The following is a 6,882-nucleotide window of genomic DNA, read 5'->3' on the forward strand; positions in this document are numbered from 1 at the left end:
GAAGGAAGGAAGGAAGGAAGGAAGGAAGGAAGGAAGGAAGGAAGGAACCAGTAAAGAACTATTAAGAATAGCTGGGCTGGGCAGTGGTGGGCATGCCTTTGATCCCAGCACTTGGGAGGTAGAGGCAGGTGGATCTCTGAATTTGAGGCCAGTCTGGTCTACAAAGTGAGTTCCTGGACAGCCAGGGAAACACAGAAAAACTTTATCTTGAAAAACCAAATAATAACAGTAGTAGTAATAGTAATAAAAATAGTTAATAAAATGCCATGAAAGTATATATAAGCTTTGGAATGAATTCAAAGAGCAGAAGTGCTTATTTTAAAAAATGTGCTATTTAATAATCTGAATGACTATGTAGAGAGACGGCTCAGTGGGTAAGGGCGCTTTCTGCTCTCCCACAGACCCATGTTCTCCCAACCTTCGCTAACTCCAGCTTGAAAGGCCCCAACGCCTCCGGTCTCCACAGGCGCTGCATGCATGTGTGCGCAGCCTTTGCAGGCACACACACACACACACACACACACACATGCCCGTGCATACGCCCCTTTGCAGGCACACACACACATGTAATTACAAGGGGTGAAAATAAATCCTTTTTAAAAAATCTGTGTGACTGCTGGGGATGGTGTTGCACATCTTTAATCCCTTTAAACTCAAGAAGCTGAGGCAGGCAGGTTTCTGTTAGTCCAAGACTAGCCTGATCCTCATGAACAGTTCCTGCCCAGCCAAAACTACATATAGAATGCCTGTCTGAAAAAGAAAAAAAAAAAAAAAAAGAGGAAGAAAGAAAAAGAAAAAAGAGAGAGAGAAAATACAAACAAACAAACAAAAGCAAAATCTGTATGACTTAAAAACAGCAAAACAGTAATACCTGGCCATCATGCTCATCTCAGGTAATCAACTTTGTTTGGTTTTGTTCATCATAATTTTTTTTTTTTAGATTGGCTTATACAAATTAGCTTAAATTGGCCTCAAACTCAAAATGATTCTACTTCAGCCTCCACAAAAGTCTAAGATTACAGACATGTGCTACAACACCCAACTGGCATTTTATTATTCTATCAACTAAAGATTCATTCCTTTGGACACAGCCATTCATCTGCCCAGAATTATGTTCAGTAGACATTTCTCTTCCTGTTAATATAGCACAGAAAAGGGGCTGTGCTATTGGGAAAAGAAAGAGTAGATATTTTAAGCTTAAAAATCATGTAAGTTGGAATAATATCTATTACTAAGTTTCTTAATATCCACAACAAAGGGAATACATAACTAAGAAAATGCCAATAAAGCAAACAAAAGCAAAACCCAAAATGAAACAGCTACCATAATCTAATCAATAGAAAATAGAAACAAGAAATAAAAACAACTAAAGTATTAGTAGGTAAAAATTAATAAAATGACAGAAACTAGCACTAATAATGTCAACAACCACATATGGGATAAACTCACCAATAAAAAAGTCTCTCAGACTGGATATAAAAATTCTAACAATGTTTATTATAAACAATACTGTAACTGGGCATAGTGGTACACACCATTGATCTCAGCATTCAGGGAGGCAGACGTAGGCAGATCTCTGTGAATTTGAGGCCAGCCTGGTCTATAAAGCACTCCAGGACAGTCAAGGCTACATAGAGAAACCCTGTCTCAAAAACAAAACAAAACAAACAAACAAACAAACAAACAAAAACACCTGAAAGAGGCAGAAATATGACAACTGAAAAACACACAATGGGCAAATATAAACCAAAAGCTGAGATACAATTTTAATACCTAATAAATTAACTTCAAGACAAAAAACAATAAGAGGCAATGTTACACAGGTAAGAAAAAAAAAGAGCCAAGCATGATGAACATACAAACCTTAAGGGATTCTGCAACCTCTATACTGCAGCAGTGAACAGAAATCCATACAAATAAAACTGCCTTGGCCCTGGACATTGATCCTAGGAAACAAAAACTTAAATTCACACAAAAACCTTCAAATGAATGTTGACAGCAGCTTTATTTGTAACAGTCAAAAGCTATGATAACATCAGGGCACACCTTTAATCCCATCACTTGAAGCAGAGACAAGCAGATCTCTGTGAGTTTGAGGCTAGCCTGGTTTACACACTGAGTTCTAGGACAGCTAGAAGTACATACATACAACAAAACAAAACAACAAAAATAAAACAAAAAGCTAGAAATACATAACAAAATTCATTTCTTTGTATGCTAACCAAAAAGGACTTGAGGGGAAGGCTGGAATCAGTTTGGACAGTCTTCAAAATGTAAACTATAACAGAACATATGGTACCAACACAGTAAGGAAAATAGGGTAATAAATGATAGCATATATACTAAAACCAGAATGACACCAGGAAGATTAACATGGCCCCCATGCAAAGAAGATATGAAAATTTATGAGACTTTCTTATTTTCTTACTTAACATGCATATGCTGAAGAAACAGTTAACAAGGAAATAACTTTAAATGATAACTAGCCTGTTTAGTGTCATATGAAAAATTCATGTATAATCCCAAGCACAATTGTTAAAAATATACATGTTAATATAAGTGGGATAAATGTTTTAGTATTGGGGAAAAAAAGAATTTTTTTGAGACAGTCTCATATTTGCAGGAATAACCTCAAACTTGATAGTAGCTAAGAATCACCCTGAGGGCTGGAGAGATGGCTCAGAGGTTAAGAGTACTGGCTGTTCTTCCAAAGATCCTGAGTTCATTTCCCAGCAACCACATGGTGGCTCACAACCAACTATAGTGAGATTTGGTGCCCTCTTCTGGTGTGCAGGTGTACATGCAGTCAGACTCTGTGTACATAATAAATAAATCTTAAAAAAAAAATCACCTTGAACTCCTGGTCTTTCTGCCTCTGCCTCCCTGGTGTTGAGCCAGGCTCAAACCCAGGGCCTTCATGTATGTTAAGCAAGCACTCTACCGACTGAGCTACATTCCCAGTCCAAAAATGAAACACTGATGAGTATAAAAACTGAACAGAAAAGCATTCCTGGGCAAAGTAAACCACTCCCTAAGGTTGCATAGTATGATTCCATTGAGAATTTGGTGGGTTTTGTTTTGTGTGTTTTATTTGTTTGAGATATGGTCTCACTATGGTGCCAAGGCTGGTCTTGAACCCTTGGGTTCAAACAATTCTCCCACTTCAGCCTCTTGAAGGCTTAAGTGCATGCCATCATGCCTACCTACAGTATAACCTTTTTGTTTGCTTGCTTGCTTTTTCTTCTTTTTGTTTGTTTTTATTTTGTTTCTTTGAGACAGGGTTACTCTGTGTAGCACTGCTGTCTTGGAACTTGCTCTGTAGACCAGGCTGGCCTTGAACTCAGAGATCCCCCTGCCTCTGCCTCTTGAGTGCTGGGATTAAAGGTTCAGTATAACATTTTTAAATAATAAAATTTTAGGAATGGCACGGTGGTACATACCTATAATCACAGCATTTGGAAGGCAGAGGCAGATAGTTCTCTGTGAATTCAAGACCAGCCTGGTCTACAAAGCAAGCAAGTTCAAGAACAATGTGAGCAACTTAGACCCTGTCTCAAAACAACAACAACAAAATTCTGGAAAAAGAGGCTAAAGATGGCTCAGTGGTTAAGATAGCACTAGCTGTTCAGATGACCTGGGTTTGAGTTCTAGCACCTACATGGTGGCTCACAACCACATGCAGCTCCAGTTCTAGGGGATCTTATGTCATTTGAAGGCACCACGTATGCACAGAGTAAAGACATACATGCAGGCACCAGGTATGCACATAGTAAAGACATACATGCAGGCAAAACACATACATACAAAATACATAAAAACTTGTTTAGAAATCAGAAATGGGAGGACAGTGTGTCTGTTAACATAACAGGATCTAGACTCACCTAGGAGACAGGCTCGAGGTACTGTGAAGGAGTGTCTTGACTAGGTTAACTGAAGTGGAAAGACACACCTAAAGAGTGGGCAGCAGTATTCCCTGGGCTCAGGTTCTAGACTGCATAAAAAGGAGGGAGGCAGCTCAGCACAGGGATCCATTCATTGCTCTCCTCTTCCTAACTAACTGTGAATGCAATGGCACCACTGCCCAGTGGCTACAATATGCTTCTCCAATCTACAGGTTTATGTCTCATAAGTTCTTGAAAAGTTTAAAACTCATAATACTTTGAATAATGCTGGGCCTCCATTTTCCCTATTTTTACAGTGGAATTCCAAGTATCCATTTGTTGTTTTTATTGTAACCTCTATTTTTGCTTAACCTCAACTTCTATTTCCCATCTCTCAGTTCAACACTCTGAATAATTTTTTTTCAGATACATGTCACAGTTCCCTAATTCTGTCTTCATATATGTTTAACCTGTTTAAATTCACAAATTCCTATAGCTAATAAGCCATATTGCAGGCTCAATTCTTGAATATTTCTTTTTCAAACTTTGTTTTTTGTTTTGTTTTGTTTTGTTTTAGAAGTAGGGTGTAAGTGGTACAGGCTGTTCTTAAACGTATGGAGCTCGTCTTACCTTGGCTTCTCAAATCCGGGGATTACAGGTATGAACCATCATGCCTGGTCTATATACCGTCTTCCACAGAGATGCTTAACTATGCGGAAGGCCACGCTCTTCCCTCGACAGATGACCAGCTGGTTACACTGAGAGCACCCTTGTCCATAAACCAGCTTTGGACTTAGTGCATCAACACAGCAGGACGAGATTCCCGTTCTGACTACTGTCCCTGAGATTCCTTCCAGACTGTCAAGAACATGACTCAGCCAACACCTCCTGCTTGCTTACCCAGCAATGAGTGAATGAAAGGAGCCTCAGGTTCTGCTTCTTTCTTTCCCAGGGTGACAGAATCGGAAGACAGAGGGTACGGTTCAAACACAAGGGCTGCCCATATGATCCTACAGTTCCATGAAAGAGTCCAACAGAACGTTCTGCGGTAGAGACTGTTGCCAGGAGAGAATTAGAATCTAAACTGCAACTTATTATATGTCCAGCCACAAATCAGCGCTATTTTTTTCTATTTTAACTTTTAAAAATTGACCATTAACAAGTATGGTGGCCTGTGCCTTTTATCCCAGCATTTGGGAGGCAGAGGCATGTCTATGAGTTTGGGGCCAGCCTGGTCTATACAGTGAGTTCCAGGACAGCCAGGGTTACAGAGTGAGACTTTGTCTCAATAGATGGATGGATGGATGGATGGATACAAATAAACAAGCTTTATTTATCATTATCCTGTGAGTGTGGTGTATGTTAGTACAGAAGCATATGTGTCATTACTCATATGTCAGAAAACAACTTTTAGGGGTCAGTTCTCTCCCTCTAACCTGGGTTCCAGGGATCAAACTTGGTTCATCAGGCTTGTGAAATATACCCTAAAACTGAGCCATCTCCCCAGCCCATTTTTTCCTTTTTAATTCAAATTAGTTGGGATACAATAAGCTTCTTAAATCCTTGGACTTATTATGTCTTACTAGATTTTGAAAAGTGGTGCTTTATCACAGCAGGAAAAATAATGTACCAAGCGTGCTTTATTCCGGAGAAAACTAAAGCTTTCTGCAGTATAAAGCAAGAGTCGCCATAACGCTCAGCATCCTGTCTTTTCTCTTCTGGCTTTGGGTGTTATCTTAATGTCTAGAACAACAAAATGCTGATAAGAAATTATAGTAACTGTGTGTGGTGAGGCCCACTTGTAACCCAGCGCTCAAGGCACAGTGGAGAGGTTTAAGAGCACTTTTGGTGTGAAGGTGCACACCTTAGTCCCAGCACTTGGGAGGCAAAAGGCAGGTGGGTCTCTGTGAGTTTGAGTACAGAGGTAGTTCCACAATGGTCAGGGATATACAGAGGAAACCCTGTCTCAAACAACAACAACAAAACACTTTTGGCGACATAATGAGAGCCTGTCAAAGAGAAAAAGGAGAGAGACAGAGAGAGGGGGAGAGAGAGGAGGAGGAAAGGGAGAGACAGAATTTTATTATTATATATTTAATTTATCTAACATTTGGTTAGATTGTAACAGAGAGGCGTTCAGTGGGCCAGTGAGACCCCCATCTCTAAAAACAACAAAACAGAGCCAGGCGTGGTGGTGCATGGCTGTAATCCCAGCACTTGGGAGGCAGAGGCAGGCAGATCCTAGCCTGGTCTACAAAGTGAGTCCAGGACAGCTAAGGCTCCACAGAGAAACCTTGTCCCAAAAAAAAAAAAAAAAAAAAAAGACAAGGGCTGGAGCCATGGCTCAGAGGTTAAGAGCACTAGCTATACTTCCAAAGGTCCTGAGTTCAATTCCCAGCAATCATATGGTGGCTCATAACCATCTACAATGAGATCTGGTGCCCTCTTCTGGCATGCAGGCACACATGCAGGCAAAATATTGTATAAATAATAAATAAAATATTTTTAAAAACCAGAACCAAAACAAAAGGTTTTGCTGTTATCTAACTTTTGAATGTTCATCTATTCAATGTATTTGAGATTTGAGTAAATTGTACAATAAAGCATAATTTGATTAAAAAGATCACCTTACCTTCTATGGCAGTACCTTGTTTAAACCTTATATTCAGGCAAAATAAAAACCATTTGGCATTTTTCTTTTGTGTATATGCAACTTTAAAAAAAGATGTTTTCATTCAGGAAAGAATTTTGGCTGGTTTACCTGAAAATAAAAGAAAAAATATTTAATTTTCTTTTAAAAATTTAATTTTCTGTCTTAGCTTCTTTTCCTGATGCTCTGATAAAACACTTTACAAGAGCAACTTAAGGAAGGGTTTATTTTAACTCACAGTTCAAGGTCCACTGTAGAGGAGCCATAGGAACCTGAAGTAGTCAGTGCACAAACACCTGTACTCCGCCCATTCTAAGATCACTGCCCAGAGAATGGTGCCACCCACAGAGT

General features: G+C 39.4%; 1 long non-coding RNA gene and 1 pseudogene across 1 annotated transcript; one reads left to right on the top strand and one right to left on the bottom strand.

Annotated features, from left to right (window-relative positions):
- Window positions 1–1,863: 1,863 nt before the first annotated feature.
- On the bottom strand, window positions 1,864–6,639 carry LOC129681181 (uncharacterized). The gene is made up of 3 exons (XR_008720809.1): window positions 6,514–6,639; window positions 4,782–4,936; window positions 1,864–1,946 (listed from the first exon to the last, which is right to left on the bottom strand). It is a non-coding gene; the product is annotated as an uncharacterized LOC129681181 (long non-coding RNA).
- LOC129681182 (U6 spliceosomal RNA) lies at window positions 2,328–2,425 on the top strand (annotated as a pseudogene).
- Window positions 6,640–6,882: the final 243 nt, after the last annotated feature.

The sequence above is a fragment of the Psammomys obesus genome, unplaced genomic scaffold, assembly GCF_907164565.1.
Source record: "Psammomys obesus unplaced genomic scaffold, mPsaObe1.curated_primary_1811, whole genome shotgun sequence".
NCBI classification, from domain to species: domain Eukaryota; kingdom Metazoa; phylum Chordata; class Mammalia; order Rodentia; family Muridae; genus Psammomys; species Psammomys obesus.